Source organism: Chinchilla lanigera, unplaced genomic scaffold (assembly GCF_000276665.1).
Source record: "Chinchilla lanigera isolate Chin_1 unplaced genomic scaffold, ChiLan1.0 scaffold00048, whole genome shotgun sequence".
NCBI lineage: Eukaryota > Metazoa > Chordata > Mammalia > Rodentia > Chinchillidae > Chinchilla > Chinchilla lanigera.
The window spans coordinates 8068010-8083916 of NW_004955449.1; the positions used below are offsets into that span (position 1 = coordinate 8068010).

The 15907-nt window shown below is 38.3% G+C and overlaps 1 protein-coding gene and 1 long non-coding RNA gene across 5 annotated transcripts in view; one reads left to right on the plus strand and one right to left on the minus strand.

Moving 5' to 3' along the window:
• Positions 1-4770, minus strand: part of LOC102010215 — a 56665-nt gene extending 51895 nt beyond the window's left edge. The window contains exons 1-2 of the long non-coding RNA XR_262494.2: positions 4412-4770; positions 3524-3691 (exon numbers count right to left, since the gene is read on the minus strand). This is a non-coding gene — a long non-coding RNA (uncharacterized LOC102010215). The remainder of the gene's footprint in view (positions 1-3523; positions 3692-4411) is intronic.
• Positions 4771-4900: 130 nt separating this feature from the next.
• Positions 4901-15907, plus strand: part of Scn1a (sodium channel, voltage gated, type I alpha subunit) — a 147854-nt gene continuing 136847 nt past the window's right edge. For all 4 annotated transcript variants that reach the window (XM_005393285.2, XM_013518812.1, XM_005393286.2 and 1 more), the window contains exon 1: positions 4901-4975. The gene's annotated coding sequence lies outside the window, so the exon portion shown is untranslated. The remainder of the gene's footprint in view (positions 4976-15907) is intronic.

Sequence of the window (15907 nt, forward strand, 5' to 3'; positions counted from 1 at the left end):
TCTTGGAGGATGTCTACATGTGACCTGCAGCACTAAGAGAAATGAATTTTCTTTGAAACATCTATAAGCCCACTTTGAATAGTACCTTTCACCAGCCTCCTCCCTTACTTCCACAAGTAGCCACGTAAATGTGACAAGTGAGACATAGGAAAATGTCTGTTAAGAATTTATGAGAAATTTGCTTCCCTAACACATGCTTTCCATCTTTTTTGCTCCTTATTATATCCTGCTGCTCTGCAGAAATGAAAGCCAAGGTGTTAGCTGAATTGTAGCTGAATTGTATTGTGAAAATGAGTAGTAGAAAACATGCTTTTAAGGTTTGTGGAGATGAGTCATATTCCCTGTAGTACCTGAAAATACAGCAACCTATAATATGTAAGTTAAGATTCAAAAGAGATCTAAATTCTAAGCACTATAATGTAGAAATTTAGAAATCTTTATTAAAATTATTATGTCTGTGTGAGCAGAAGAAATTGGAAGCAATCCTATTTTAAGGTGCGAAATAAAATCAATTGTACCACCAATGCAGATAGAAATCTCCCTCCCCAACACACATATTGTCTTCTCTCTCTTCTCCAATTTGATCTCAGAAGACAAGTAATTGACAAAAACATGCCCCCCCAAACAAACCTGCAACTGCAAAGATGAAGAGTAGGCACAAGTAGCTTGGTGATCGCAAACAGTCATTCTCTCCTTTCTAGGAAGGAGCTGCCGGGCTTCAGAAAACACCTTTTGCCATTCCATTACATTTAGATGGGATTATGTGACTATTTCTTACTGAAACAAGCAAGTCGTAAGCATCACTCCTGGTCTGAAGAGATAGGTAATATTTTTCATGAGCTCTTCTTTCTGTCAACCGACTCTGAACATCTACAGGTAAGAGGTGCCACAACACTAAAGGTCTTGAATCCATGAATAATCACATGGATTCCATCTTCCAACCAGGAACAACTAAAGAACTCTCCATGTGTAAGAAATACAATTTCACTGTGCTAAACTATACAGACTTTGATGTATATTGGTGCCAAAGGCAATGTTACTGTAAATAATATGAATACCAAAGTTAAAAACTCCATTTTATTGAGTTAAATCTCAAATAAATGAAAATGTACTGTAATGACTGAGTGGGCTCAGAAATAATTACTTTTCTGCCTTTAAGTAAAAGTGGTATGCTGTTAGAAACTAATTTACAGAAAAATGGAGAAAGTTGTAGTTGTGTTCTCCCTTGAACTGGTGCTTTAGAAAACTCATACCCGGTGGTTACTAAATATCTTTTAATTTTGCTGTTTTAAGCTGAATTAAGTCTGATGTTTTGCACAGAATTTCCCTTACCTGTGTCTTGTAAGAGTAAAATGTAAACTCTACTCTGGCTTTTCAGTGAAGTAGGAGCTGGTGAAATGTGCAACTGTTTCCGAATAGGCAATCATGACTTAGATTCAGAAGTCAACTACCTTCTATAGAAAAGTGAGGTATAATAGAAATTAAGAAGAACATCATTTTTACCTCTAAAATTAGAAAAAGTATATCAAGTCTTTCCAGAAACTCTCAGCAAATCTAAAGTGTTTGGATAGAGCAGCTCTCTTGCTTAAGGTCCTTTCCAAACTATCAGTATTATTCCTTGTCCCAGTATGAAGAATGGCTTCTGCTCTGGAGAAGCATTCTTGAAACCAAATTGGAAAAATGTATAAAATCCTTCCATACGCCAGCCAGGAGGATCCACATGCCAGTCAGTGTTGCTGATTTCAGCAAGAAAACAGCTACAGCAGAAAAATCCTTCATAGGGGTCCCTTTTTCTAAATTAATGAGACCTCATTTTGCTTAGTAATTATAGAAATTCTGTGGGTTGGTGTGTTAATTTACCATATGTTTATTCTTCCATAGTTAAAATCTTTTTAGGAATAAATTACTTTATACCAATTTATTGGAGGGGAGGAATGGAGGGTGGTGAAACAGGGCAAGAACTGTTTTCTCCTTTTTTGTTTTGAAAATTCTGTCTGTAATTTGCTGTTTGCATTCATTTGACCACTCTGTGTTCACAGACCCATGTGTTAACCAAGTAACATTCTATGTTCAGATGTAAAACAAAATACCTTTTGTATTTTAGGTATATAAACCAGTTTAGACACCTTGATCATGGTGAATGCTTTAGGATTTTATTAGCAACCAAAACTACATATTAAAGGAAGTGTCACATTTGTCTTAAAAATAGAACTTGGCTTCATTTGGGGGTGGCATTGGGCTTAGCTAAAATACACAATTATTCCTGGGCATTTTCCACAGTTAAGAACCATAAAATGTAAGTCAGTCTATGGGTCATTTTTTGGAAAAGTTCTTGAAAAAGAATTGATTCAGTTGGTTCATTCCTTATGATTTGTATTCTTCGTATTGTTTTGCCTGGAATGTAGTCCTTATGCTAGATATGGAGGAGCTATCTTGAGACCATGAGGTCACAAATAAGAGGATAGAGGCTAGATGTATAACTCACTGGGCATAACCTTGCAAGTATGAGATCCTGGGTTCCATCTCCAGCACCTCTAAACCAAAACCAAAACCAAACAGATAGGATAATGGAAGTAGTGGGCTAACGATGATTAAAGGAAAGAAAAATGAGTTTAGACTTCTAAAGACAATGAGTCTGCCAGCCTTGCTCTGAAGTACTCCAGAATTAAGGACCCTACAGAAAGAGAAAACTTATACAGTATTTGATTACTCTAGTGAACACCAAACAATCTCTTATGAGCAACCAACCTATGTCAAATTGTCTAATACTAAAAAAGTTTTTAAGTTTCCAAATAAGTATTTCAGAAATATTCATTTACTTAGGTAATTAGTAAAGCTAATATCATTTTTTAAACATTCTTACACTACTTAAAGTGACTCTTCTAAAGACTTCTACTAGGTCATGGTAGATCCAGTTTCCATATTTGAACACAATACAAATACTTATCACTCCTGCATTTTTTCATGTAACATTTACCCCAAACCAGTTAAGCACTTCCTTAGGAAAAGGGATGCAAGGATAAAAAACAGTGCCTAACTGCAAGAGGCTAAGTTTGTTTGAAAGAGGATCTTTATAAAAACATTCTACTTTCCAATTCCTTGCTTCCCATGAGTTGTTTATTTCATTTGCAATAGTTCTCCAAGAGATAGGACACTTAGCAACACAATCAACATTAACAAAATAAAACCATCTGAAACATAATCATGGTTTACTTCACTTAATGTTCAGAATACCATTTCATAATGTGAGGGTTTCATTAAATGCCACACCAATATGTTTCTTATTCATAGTTGTGGGAAATAAATTCTCATTCCCTCAGCTACAGAGCTTGTTTTTCCAAAATCAGACTGATGCCAAAAAACAGATATTTAGTGCAATTCCACTTTGTTTTCTGTCATTTCTATGACTGATATAAAAACTTACTGTGCATTAAGCCTTTGCTCCAATATTAAAAGACAATTATTTATGGTAGTATGACTGCAGAACACTGGGAAAGTTTGAGGAAAACCGCCGTCCACTCACCTCTTGCTCTGAGTCAGCTTAAGCCCACCATTTCCCTTCTATGCACTTCATTTTCTGTCTGAGTTCCACGAGGAGATGGAATTAGATCATCGTGTTCCTCTGTACACCTAAATTCTCTTGTTTCCTCACTCTGTCCTCAGTGTGATGCATTAGCAGAACGCTTCCCAGCTAAGAGCAGAACATTAAGATTATTTTTAAATGATGCATGGCTTCTCTATTTCTGTTGCCTCAGGAATAATATGTCTTCACCCACACCCATATAAAACCACAATTTTATATATAATTAAACAATATAATGTTGCTTGTATTAATAATATCGTATCAGAAGAGAGGACTGAATTTATTATTTCTAGCTCTTAAGAGTGTAACTTGTATTGCAAACATTTGAGATAATTGAAAGTTAGCTTGAGAGTACACTGTTTTTAATTTGCTGTATAAAGTATTCCCCAGATGGCTCAGAGCGAATCCAGCAAAGATTACCTCCAAAGAACAGTAATCCCTTTTTATCTATTCTGAGAAATTGTGTTCAAAATCTAAAACAAAATGAGTTTCTTTATTTAAAATCTGATGCTGGAATTCAGATCTTATTTTCAGGTATACACAATAGAAGTAATCCATTAACTCTATCTGGAAGCCAGTAGAGATAGGCACCCATTTTTCTTATTATCAGCATGTAAATTTCAGAAGTCAAAATGCACTAAGCACAATCAGTTTAACCTACCACATTCTGAATTTGAGGTACAAGACTAAAAATGTCATCATCCTGCTTGCCAAAAGGTGTTTAAGGAACATGAATGGTCTTTGCAGATACTTCGGTACCATCGTGCAAAACAATTCACACTCCCAACTAACATTTCACGCTGTCAACATACATTGCCCTCTACTCACCACAATGAGTTAAAGGTAGACAAAAGCTCTCGGAGGCAGCCTTTGTGCTATCACTTTGCTGTCCCATCCCCTTCCTTTTGGGTATTTTGGCATAAGATTTTACAGGCAGCAGTTCATCCTGTTAGGTTTACTGCAAATACCAAGGAAATGTCTTGCACTTGCTGGAAGATTTAGCTTTTATGCTTCTGGTCATTCTTCACACGCAAAAAATAAAAAATAAACAGACAGGAAGAGAAAGAGAAAGAGAGAGAGACACCAGTTTCTGCTCTATTCTTAACTCTCCTCCCAAAGCATTTCAAAAGAGAAAGGCAAGAAAGAGTTCATGATTTCCATGCAAACTCCCAGCCCGCCTGCCTGCCTGCTGCTGCCAATACTTCTTGCTCTTGCTGGTGATGACATTCAGCAAGCTCCCTAGCACTGATGCTTCGTTATGTAATGCTGTCTAGGTCAAGTGTAGGAGACTCACTGCTGGCCTGTGGAAACTCATGGAACTGTTTCTTCAGGTTAACACTTCAGGGGCTATGGAAGCTGGAGGAAGCTGAGCTTTTACTACAACTTTTGGGGGTAAATATTTTTTTGCATGATTCATTTGCTTATATACTATATAATGCAGAGAGGTGCAAAGAAATTCCAATTCTGTTAGCATGCTTGAATAAGCATAGTAATTCTCAGTAATCCTAGCTTTGAAGCACGTGAGAAGTAAAAGAAAAAAAATCATAAATTAGAATTTTCTTAGCAAGCATCATGTTTAAATGTTAAGGGATGCGTGTGGATTTGCTGTGTAAAGTCTGAGTACAGTCTGTTTGATCAGAGGTATTGCAAGAGAGCATTGTTTGATGTGGCTGTTTGCTAGAAGAGATTTACTGCAGTTCCTGGCTGTTACATTGCCCTTGTCTCTGACTGCAAATTTGTTTCTCTTGTAAATGAGCTATGTATCTGCCTGTATTTGTCTTCTGTTGTGACTTTGTGTGATAACTTAAGAATGAAGCCCGTGTAACCTGGCAGTTAGTTGACTTCCACAAATAAAAAATTCTGCCTACTTAATTTCAAGGTGAATACTGCAGTACCAGCGCCATTCGATATAGCACAGTGTGATGCTGGGCTAACTGCATTGACTCAGTCTGTATTTAGGAGACTTGGAGGGATGATCCCAGGTTTGAAGTGAACACTTATTCACTCTATGAGTAAAAGTAGAAACAGTCTAACACTGGTTCTGTTTTAGACCCTCACACTGTGCCCTATTAGAGAAGTTAGTTAAAATAGCAGGTTCTTCTTGAATGCTGCAGAAAGCCTGAAAAAGTAGCAGGACAAGAATGCTGCAGCAGTGTGATCCTGGCAAGAAATTTTAATATGAAGTAGCCAGAGATGATACAACAGATGGCACCTAATTTAAAAGATAGATGGATATTTTTAAAGTTGAAGGCAAATGCGGCATATTTGAGAGCATTTGGCTTCCTATGTGCCCTTGGCAAGGGAATTTCATGCCTTGGACGAGATACCACAAGTGAGGGAATTGAAGGCTGTGTAAATGTCTACATGATCTCAAAGAGCTGAATGGAATGTTGATTATCAGCCCCTGGCTTGGGTGTTTGTAAGTGAGGACTGGCATGAAGCAGGTTAATTGCAGAACTTTCCCCAGGTATACAAGTAGTTTTAAAGTGTATGAAATTTCTGGCATTCTAAAAGTTAAGTTAAAGGCGTGAAAGAGAGTGTTACTCTCATTTTCCTTAGGAGTGCTTTTCACTCTATTAACCATACTTAACAGCAGCACACTTATTACTTATGATGACAATATACTACTTTTACACCGTATTGAATTACTTAAAAATGTACGTGCTATCCCTAACAATTTGAAGAGACAGTTATGATCCCGTAGGGCCTGATTTTATATTACTGATGTCAATAGGCTTTTCCCCATGGATGTAGCTTGGCACAAGAGCCCCACCATATCAGCGTTTATCAGTTTGGCATTTGGACTAGTCTTCAAAAATATAATATTAAAATTGAGGCATACATAATTGTACTTATAACCTTTAAGCGTTTGCATATTTAAGATAGCACAGTCATTACCTAAATTGTGTATACATGATTGATATTTAATGTTGTTTCTATTGGCTTTTATTAAAAAGAGATAGTCTTTCCTGTAATAAGCTTAAAATATATTGATTTCTTTATTTTTAAATCAAAGAATTTGAATTGAGGCATAACTTTGTCTCATTTCTGCCATTTATCTAACTGTGTTCCTCCGTAGGGATTAGTATTACTAATCTATACCACAATGAACTGATGTTAATTGGTGAGATTATAGTTTTAAATGTCTGTAATATTAGGTCAGTATTTACTAAGTGCCTAGCAAAGGCTGGGCCAGTGCTTCTCAAAATGTGCTACCCTGACCAGCCGCACAGCACCAGCACTACTTGTACGCCTGTTGAGTGCAGATTTCAGGTACTCCAACCTCACTGAGCCAAAACCTCTAAAAGTAGCTTTTAATAATTTGTGTTCTTAGAAACCTTCCAGGTGATTATGAGATTCACTAAAGTTAGAAAGCCACTGTACTAGGCAGTAGTTAGTTAAATATCATGAGAACAGTTTTCTATTACACATACATATGCATTGCATAATTAAATTCTCTATTTTCCTCATTGCCTACATATTCTGATGTTAGCAGTACTGCCTTAAAGTTTTGTGTAATTATTTAGTAATTCAAAGTTGAAATATGTGCATAATAAACTATTTTCCAACAATTCTGTTATAGAACGTTAGTGCTTAGAAGTGAAGGAGGGTGATGGGAAAATACATGAAGACTTTTCTCTTCTCTTCATTCATGGTGTAGCTTGGCACACATCGCTGCCCTTCTTTGAAGTTTAGTTATTCATCTCTAAATAAATGGTTCATCTAAGTTCTTGATCTTCAGCTTGACATGATTGGAATTTTTGGTTAGAAATTCTCTGCTGTGGGGTCCAATTTGCGTCTAATAGAATATTGAGCAGCATACCTGACCACTCCCTACAAGATGCCAGAAGCAACTTCCAGTTATGAGAATCACAAATATCTCCAGATATGGAAATATATCTCCTGATGGTGAAATTGGCCCCTCCCAATTTGAGTACCATTGGCATACGTTAACTTTCCTGTGAAAAGTTTTAAATAAGATAACAAAAAAGCTCTTTTTGGAAACAAGAAAGTTAAAAATATATGTCTTACTTACATAATCCCGGTATAAGTTGGGGCCTCTTTGTCTCCCTGAAGATAAAGTATAACTTGTTAAAATACTGTTGTGGCTTATACCTAGATGTCCCCTCAAAGTTTCAGGCACTGATAGGTGGGGCTTGATGGTGGTGGCTGGATCTCAGGCATGTGCAAATGGATAAGGGTGTGTGATTGCTCCACTGATTGTTTCAGCATAGTTCTGTTTGCGCATAATGGGAAGACCCACAGTGGATGTGGGTGGCACCAAACCAGTAGTAGGCTTGTAGCCTTGATGGGATGAAAGGGAAAGAAAGGCTCCCCAGTGCTGCTTTGCTGTTTCCTGCTTCACATTCCATGTAACATTTCTCCTCTGGCAAGCACCTTTGCAATGCTGCCCTGCTCTGCAGCCAGCTAGCTATGGACTGAAATCTCTATCATTATGAGCTAAAATGAATCTTTCCCATTTGAGCTGTGAATGTTGGCTATTTTGTCCCAGCAACAAGACAGTAACTGAGACAGATTTTGTTATTCATAGTAGGGTTCTTGCTATGACGTTCACTGAGTATGTGGCCTAGAAAACTTTGGAATTGGCTTGCCAGATGAGTTTGGTAAGACTTGGCAATGCCAATTGGAGATGCAATCCTGGATTTTTGTGAGCTGAGCTTGATGGTAGATTCCAGTGGGACCTCAGAAAAGCAAGATATTGATTGGTATGCAGCTGGAAAAGACCAAGCTCAAAGGTTTCACCTGGAAAGAAGAACTCCACTGGCAGTTGGACTCCTGATGTATGTGTTATGTTCTGGCAGAAATTTTAACTGCATTTTGTTCCCATCTACAGACTTTATAGAAGACTTAGATTAAGTGGGGCAAACTAATTAATCTGGTGAAAGAAATTTCAAAGTAATCTAATGTTGATGTGGTGGCATGGCTACTATTGAGGGCTTTTAGTCAGATTGATGTTGAGAATCAAGAGCAAAGGGCCCAGCAGAATAATTTTAAAATTTTGAGTTTGGCTAGAAAGGAAGCTCCAGAAAAGTTGTGGCTGCAAAGATGGAACAAAGTATAGCTTGGTTGCTGAAAAGTCATGCATTTTAGAAGAAAACAATAGAAAAGATGGACTGAGAGCATCAAAGACACCAGCAGGACTCCACCCTTTGCATACTCAAAATTGCAAAGGTGAAAGACTTTCCTCTGAGAAGAGCCCCAGAGCGCTGTGCTCTAGAATGGTAGTAGCCTAGGGAATTTTTTCCTTGGGTTTAGGTTAATAACACTTAGAAATCGAGGCACTTGATCTCTACAGCCAAGAGAGAAGGAAAGCCACCTACTGTTCCAGTTGGCAACAGACCTTGGCATCATCCTCATGGTGCTGGTTTTTACACATGCAGAGTGTGAGAGTTGTGGAGTCAGGAAAGCTTCCACCTAGATTTCAGAAGAAGGCCAGGGAGATCAGGCACTGTAGCACCTGACAGGTAGTGTGTGAAACTGTGACTGTGAAGCCAAAAGTGCAGTGGAGACCCTATAATATTGCAGTAGCCAGGAGCATGGATAATCTGAGGAAAGTCAACCCAAGAGAGAAGGTGTAAGAGCCAAAGCCACTGGCTGCACCATAAGGAAAGTGCCATATTAGCTCTTTAGAGTTCACTTCTTGCCACAGATTGTATCACATGCTGAACATGGAAATGTTTTTGGTCTTGTTTTGGTTCCATTCCTTTTTATCCCCCTATTTGGAATGGGAATGTTTATCCTGTGCCATTGTATATTGGACATGTTTAACTTTATTTCATCTTTACAGGGGCTCACATGTAAGAGTTTGCCTTAAATCTCAGAAGAGAATTTTGACATTCTGTTATTTTGCATAAAAGGATGCATATGAGTCGTCTGAGGACCAGGAGTGAAATATTACAGTTTGCCTCTAGATGTCCCCTCAAAACCTCATGTGTTTATAGGTGGGCCTTTTCAGTGGTGGCTGGACCTAGGGTGTGTGAAGAGTGTGTGATAACTGAATTAGTCCACTGATTAGTTTAGCATAGTTCTGGGTTTGGATAATGGGAAGGCCCTTCCTGAGTTTGAGTGGCACCACCCAAGAGGTTTGGAGCCTGGGTGAGGTAAAAGGAAAAGGAAGGCTTGCTGCTGCTGCTTCACTGCTTCTTGCCTTACTGTTTCATGGAGTGTTTCTTCTCTGCCATGCTACCCTGCCATGAAGTCAGTTGGCCATGGACTGAAACCCCTTCAACTGTGAGCTAATTATGCCTATCCTTCTTTAACTGTGGAGTCAGGTATATTGTCCAAGAAAAAGAAGGTTATTAAGACAAATACCTACTAATATACTAGTCTCTTTCCTGTTGCAGAGATAAACTACTCAACATCTCCAATTTAAAGGAAAGGAGGTTTATTTTGCCTCACAGATTTGGCTGTCTTCAAATTAAAAATGGCATGACGATTTGGGCATGGTGATGCCCACCTGTAATCGTACCACTATGTAGGCTGATGCAGGAGGATAACTGGGAGTTTGAGGCCAACCTGGGCTATGAAGTGAGTTCATGGTCAGCCTGAACTGCATAGTGAAACCTTGTCTCAAAAATAAAATAAACAAACAAAAAAGAAATGGCATGAAGGAAGGATGTAGCAAGGGAAAGACATTCATGCCATGACAGCCAAGAAGCCAAGAAAGAAAAGAGGAGCGGGCACAAAAATATAACCTTCCAGGTCACACCCTGAGTGCCTCAGTGATTCACTTCTTCCAAGCAGACTCATCTTCAAACAACACATTTAGCTATGAATCCAGCAGAGGGTTAACTCACTGATGATTATAGCACCCACAAGATCCAACCCTCTTCAAAGGCCTTTCCTTTGAATACTGGGACTTTTGTGGGACAGCTTAGCCCCTAAACCACAGGACCTATCAATTCCACAGTCTATTCTTCTGCAACTTCTCAGGAACTCGAAGTCCTCCATGTTCTATATCCCCAAGTGTCCTGGTTCATGTATACTACTTCACCATTGTCTTAGTTACTTTTCTCATTCCTGAGATAAAATACCTGACATCCAAAGTTAAGAGAACAAAGGTTTATTTAGTTCACAGCTTGTAGAGGTTTCAATCCATAATTGGCCAGCTCTAAGGCAAGGTAGTTTGGAAAAGAATAGTTCATGGCAAGTAGATTGTAGCAAAGCAACAAGGGAGAGAGAGAAGGGGGGGCAAGCCTCTTTCTGTCTCTCATATTGTACACAGACTACCTGCCCTGGGGTGGGTGTAGCATTCACACTCTTAATCCCAGCATTGGACTGTGAAGCAATCAGAAATTCAGCCACCTCTGAAAAGTCTACACCCTATGAATGCATGAGGCTTTGGGGGTACATCCAGACACAAAACATAACAATCATTTTCCCAAATGAACCAGATTCCACTTGACACTAGTTTGTACTGGGGACTTATTTATACAAACCACTTTTTAAGTTTAACAAATTTCATTAAAGGTATCAATTTTTCCCCTAATTCTCTCTCTTCTCTCTAATCACTGCTCTTCGTATGATCCCTGGAAAGGGCTGAGAATCTCAAATCCTTTTCCTTACACTATGGTCAGTTCAGCTTTCCACAATACTTATATCCAGTTGTAGATGCCTAAACCACTGAAGAAATCAGAAGATCAGGGCCCTCAATTCAGAATCATGCAACCTTTGTGGAAGGCAGTTGGAGTCATATACATAAAATTGTGGATCTAGGAAGAATATTTAAGTTTATTTTCATTTCTTTGAAAATCATACTGAATGACAGCTCTTAACCTAAAAAATTATTACATGATAGGAACACAGAACTTTGACTATCTTGCCATGAATTGTCACTTTAAGCAATTTAGCTTTTCAGACCACACTTCTGCTGATGATATATACATGGTAGAAATAGATAACATACATAGATAACATACATACAAACACATGCACATACATACATACACCCACACACATTCATCCTTTATTTTCTAATTACAAGCTCTATGTAGCAATTCTACAAATTCATATGAGGTATTATTCTGAAATATTTTGAATTAATACACCAAAATGTAAGTAGCTATATTTTTATTATCCAAAATCATAATAGCTTCTATGTAAAAGAGTTTACCTAAATTTGTAAGTAATTTCATAAATCTTTTTGAGAGTCACAGAAATCCAGTAAGATAGGCCTCATTAACTTTAGCATTTTGCAATAAAAAATAAAAGCTCCTGATCTCCAGATTAAAATCTACTTTTCTTGTTATTAGTCTGCAAGACCAGAACCAATAGTGTATGAAGTCTGAACTAAAAATAGACGTATCATATGATCCAACAATCTCACTTCTCATTTATACCTAAGGAAACTGAAAATAGTGTCTCAAAGAGAGATCTAATTCCCAATATTTTTCACAATAGCCAAAATAGGAAAGCATTTGAGTCTCTATCCATGGAAATTGATCAGAACAAGACAGGTGTGCCCATTCATGTCACTTGTATTCAATATGGAAAGAACTCATAATTTCTCTGACAAAGTTGCATTACAATTATTTTTCTCATATTTTTGTATACAACAAGTGAAAAACTGAAGTAAAAGTTGTCCATTTTCTGTTAAGATTTTCTCATCTTCAGATATGTGGGAAGTAAAACAGGTGTCAATCATCCATATGAAATTCCTTTAAAATTTTTATCATCATGTAATATTGAAAGAAGGAAAGTAGGAATGATAGTAGTAGTGTTTTAGTTTCAAATATACAGTTTCTAGTTAAATCCTTGCAAATGACATTACATTGATTGGCACAATTAGGATACTAAAAACAAAAAATATCGGTTTATTCTTTTGATCTACTAAATATTATTTTCCTAACAATAAGCCAACATTCCCAAACCTATATCCACCCTACCTAACCTGGCTTTTAGGAAAAAGTAAGGCAATTAGAAAGACACTACTATAATCAGTCAGTGCCCTGGAAAGAAATAGGTGACTATTATAGTTTGGGGTTTTTGCAAGGAGAAACAATATAATACAGGACACATATTTTATAAGATTATTTATAATAGTCACCCAAAGAATCATATAAAACAGAGTGCAGGAAATCTGTCCACATAATAAAGACCCAAAAATCCAGCTGAGGGCCTGGATCCCGTGATGTCCTGCATGAGTTCAGCTGAAGACCTAGAGCCCATAACAATGCCACCCACAAGTCCAGCTGGAGGCCTAGAGCCTATGACACCATCTCATGCAGGCCTGTTTCACAGATCTGCCCTGGGAAGGTCCAAAGTTCAGTGGTGGAATCTAGAAAGTCTGTGCCAGTGGGTTGAAGGATCTGTGCTAGTAGGCTGAGAGAGCTGCACTAGAGTCAAGAAGCAATGCTCATAATAAGAACCAGAGCTCCCCCAAAAAGTACCACAGCCATCCTCAGCAACAGGGAGGTCCCGAGCTCCTCTGTTGATGAGGAAAGCGGAGTTCCTATAAGGAAAGCCAAAGCAACAGCCTTCTCCAGGAGACTGAGCAGTGCAACATCTTCACCTCCAGAGCCAGGAAGCAATGCTCAAAATTAAGATCAGAGATCCCCCAAAGTAAACCAAAGCTATTCTCACTGACAACAAGGTCCCTAGCTCTTTGGAAGATTAGAACAGCTGAGTTCATCAGGAAAGCCAGCATAACGACCTCCTCCAAGAGAACCAACAGTTCCTTACAGCTTCTGAACAGCTTCCAACAGGTTCCCAATGGATTCTACCAGCTCCCAACAGCCTTTCACTTCTTCTCCAGTTCTGCTTCTTATGCTCTGGCAACAATTCTGAGGTGGGCTTTCCATAACCAGCACCATGCTTACTCAATTCATCTGGATGTTACAAGTTGACCACCAGTTGTCAATCCACCATAATGACTCTCAAACCACCGGAAAGAAAGAACACTTGGTTTTAGATTCTCAATATCACATTGTCTTGGTTTCCTTATGAACATGGTCCCAAATCTCTCATTAGCAGCTGTGCTGGTCTCTGTTCAATATGGCCATCTGCCACCTGCCCATATTTACTCACTTCCTCAGCTTCAACAGTATATTGGTCTCTACATGGTAGCTCCCTGTTTTGAATGCACATTTACTTTGTTCTCCACTCTCTTTGTACCTGTCCTTGCCTGTGCATCTCAGGGAAACTTGCAGGTGAATCAAGACTTGACTGAAATTTCACCTTACAGTTCACAAAGAAAAAAGTTTGCAATTCCTCGTGATAACAAAAGTGTGGGAAGCAGGTAACTTATGCTGTTGCTTGATTATTAAATGGTGCCACACTTTTGGAAGGGAGTCTAGAAATAGTGAAGCAGATCCATGTGCTAAGAATGCATCTTAAAGCAAAATTTGCACAAGTGGTACATGTGCTTAAAAATTGATGTTTACACATGCATTATTTAAAATGGCATGCTTAACATTTGAGAACAAATTAAGTAAATTTTAGCGTGTCTAGCTAGCTATAGACATAATGAAGTACTCTTTAATGCTAAAGAAAAAGAATAAGAATAAATTATTTACCTGAAATATAAATATATACATATACAGAGAGTATACATGTATGTATATGTATATAATGTGATGGCTTTTCTGAAAAATGTAAAATGTATTTCATATACTTGGATATGTATAATAAATTTCAGAAAAATAGTTCTGAAGAAATTGTTAATCATGACTGCTACTACAAAAGATGCCTAGAGCAAGAGAAACCAGAAAATTAGTTTTTAGAAATACTATAAAACTTGAAGAAATACTATACGGTCACCTTTCTGTTACTGGACAAAATACCTGACATACTCAGTTTAAGGAAAAAAAAAGAGTTATTTTGGCTCCTGGTTTCAGAAGTTTCAGTTCATGGTCATCTGACTCCAAAGTAGAAAAATCTTGGTTGTAGTGCATGGGTAAAGAATGTTGCCTCATCTCATGGAAGCCAGGAAGCAGAGAAAAAGAAGAACCAGAAAGAAGACACATCTCTTGAGGTTCCAGCCCCACCAACTTACCACCTTCAACTAGGTCCTATTTCCTAACAGTCAATTCATCTATGAACTCATCAATGTATTGATTCATTCATCACTAAAGGGGGCTTTTAGTCCAGTTAAGTTGACAATCAAGATTAATCATCACATGTCTATCCCTTATCAACATGATACCTAATCTCATGTCCTTAAACCATAGTTAATCTCCGGTAAACATAATTACAGGGGCTGGGGATTTAGCTCACCGGCAAAGCGCCTGCCTGGCAAGCGCAAGATCGTGAGTTCGGTTCCCGGTACCGGAGAAAAACCAAAAAAAAAACATAATTACAATGCCATAACTCCCCCTGACATGTACACCAAAAAGACATTAACTCCTTCCCCAAAGTCTTCATGGTTCCACCCTTGCTCAAAAGTCCATGTCCAAAGTCTCCTTTGAGACTCAAGGCAACTTTTCACTGTAAACCCTGTAGAAAACAAAAAGCGAATTATGCAATCCCCAAACATAATGCACAAAATAGATATTCCCATCTAAAAAGAAGTCAAGGGATGGAAATAAACAAAACCAAAGCAAGGACAAAACTTATCAAGGCAAACAAAACCCTGAAGCTTCATGCCCAGTGTTTAGTGTGTGTGTTGGTAAAATGTGAGCTCCAAAAACAGGTTGGGTAGCCACATTCTCTATGGCCTTGCTGGTTTCAGCACATGGAGGCTGTCTCCTGGGATGACTCTGCTTTCTGCCTGCAGCTTTCCTTGGTAAATGTTTCACACTGTGAAATATCCTATTTTCTGGGCTCTTCACTGCATATTCAGCTTTTGACAGCTTCATGCATAATCTTCTTGGGGACTTCCAGTAAGGGTTCTAACTCTATCACACATTACCTGACCTCCTAGACCTTCATTTGAAATCAAGTTGGAAGTTTTTATGACCCCCATCACTCTTGAATTCTGTATTTCTGCAAAAGTAGCACCACATGGAGCTCCACAAGCTCTACCACCAGCTCTAGCATTAGCTAGGTCTCTTTGAACTTGTGGTTTGGTATCTGCATGTCCCCCAAGAATCTCATGTGCTCATGGACGGGGCGTTTGGATGGTGATTGAATTATGAAGCTTATAGCTGACTTGCTGTTATGGTTTGTATCTAGATGTGCCCCTCAAAGCCTCATGCATTCATAGGTGAAGCTTTTTGCAGCTAGATGGATTTAGGATGTGTGATATAGGGATTTAGGGTGTGTGGTACTAAATTAGTCTACTGATTGGAACTGTGGGTGTTGAATATTATCTCAATGTTGAGAAAGTGACTAAGTAAGATAGGACGATAACTCAAAGTGCCTGGA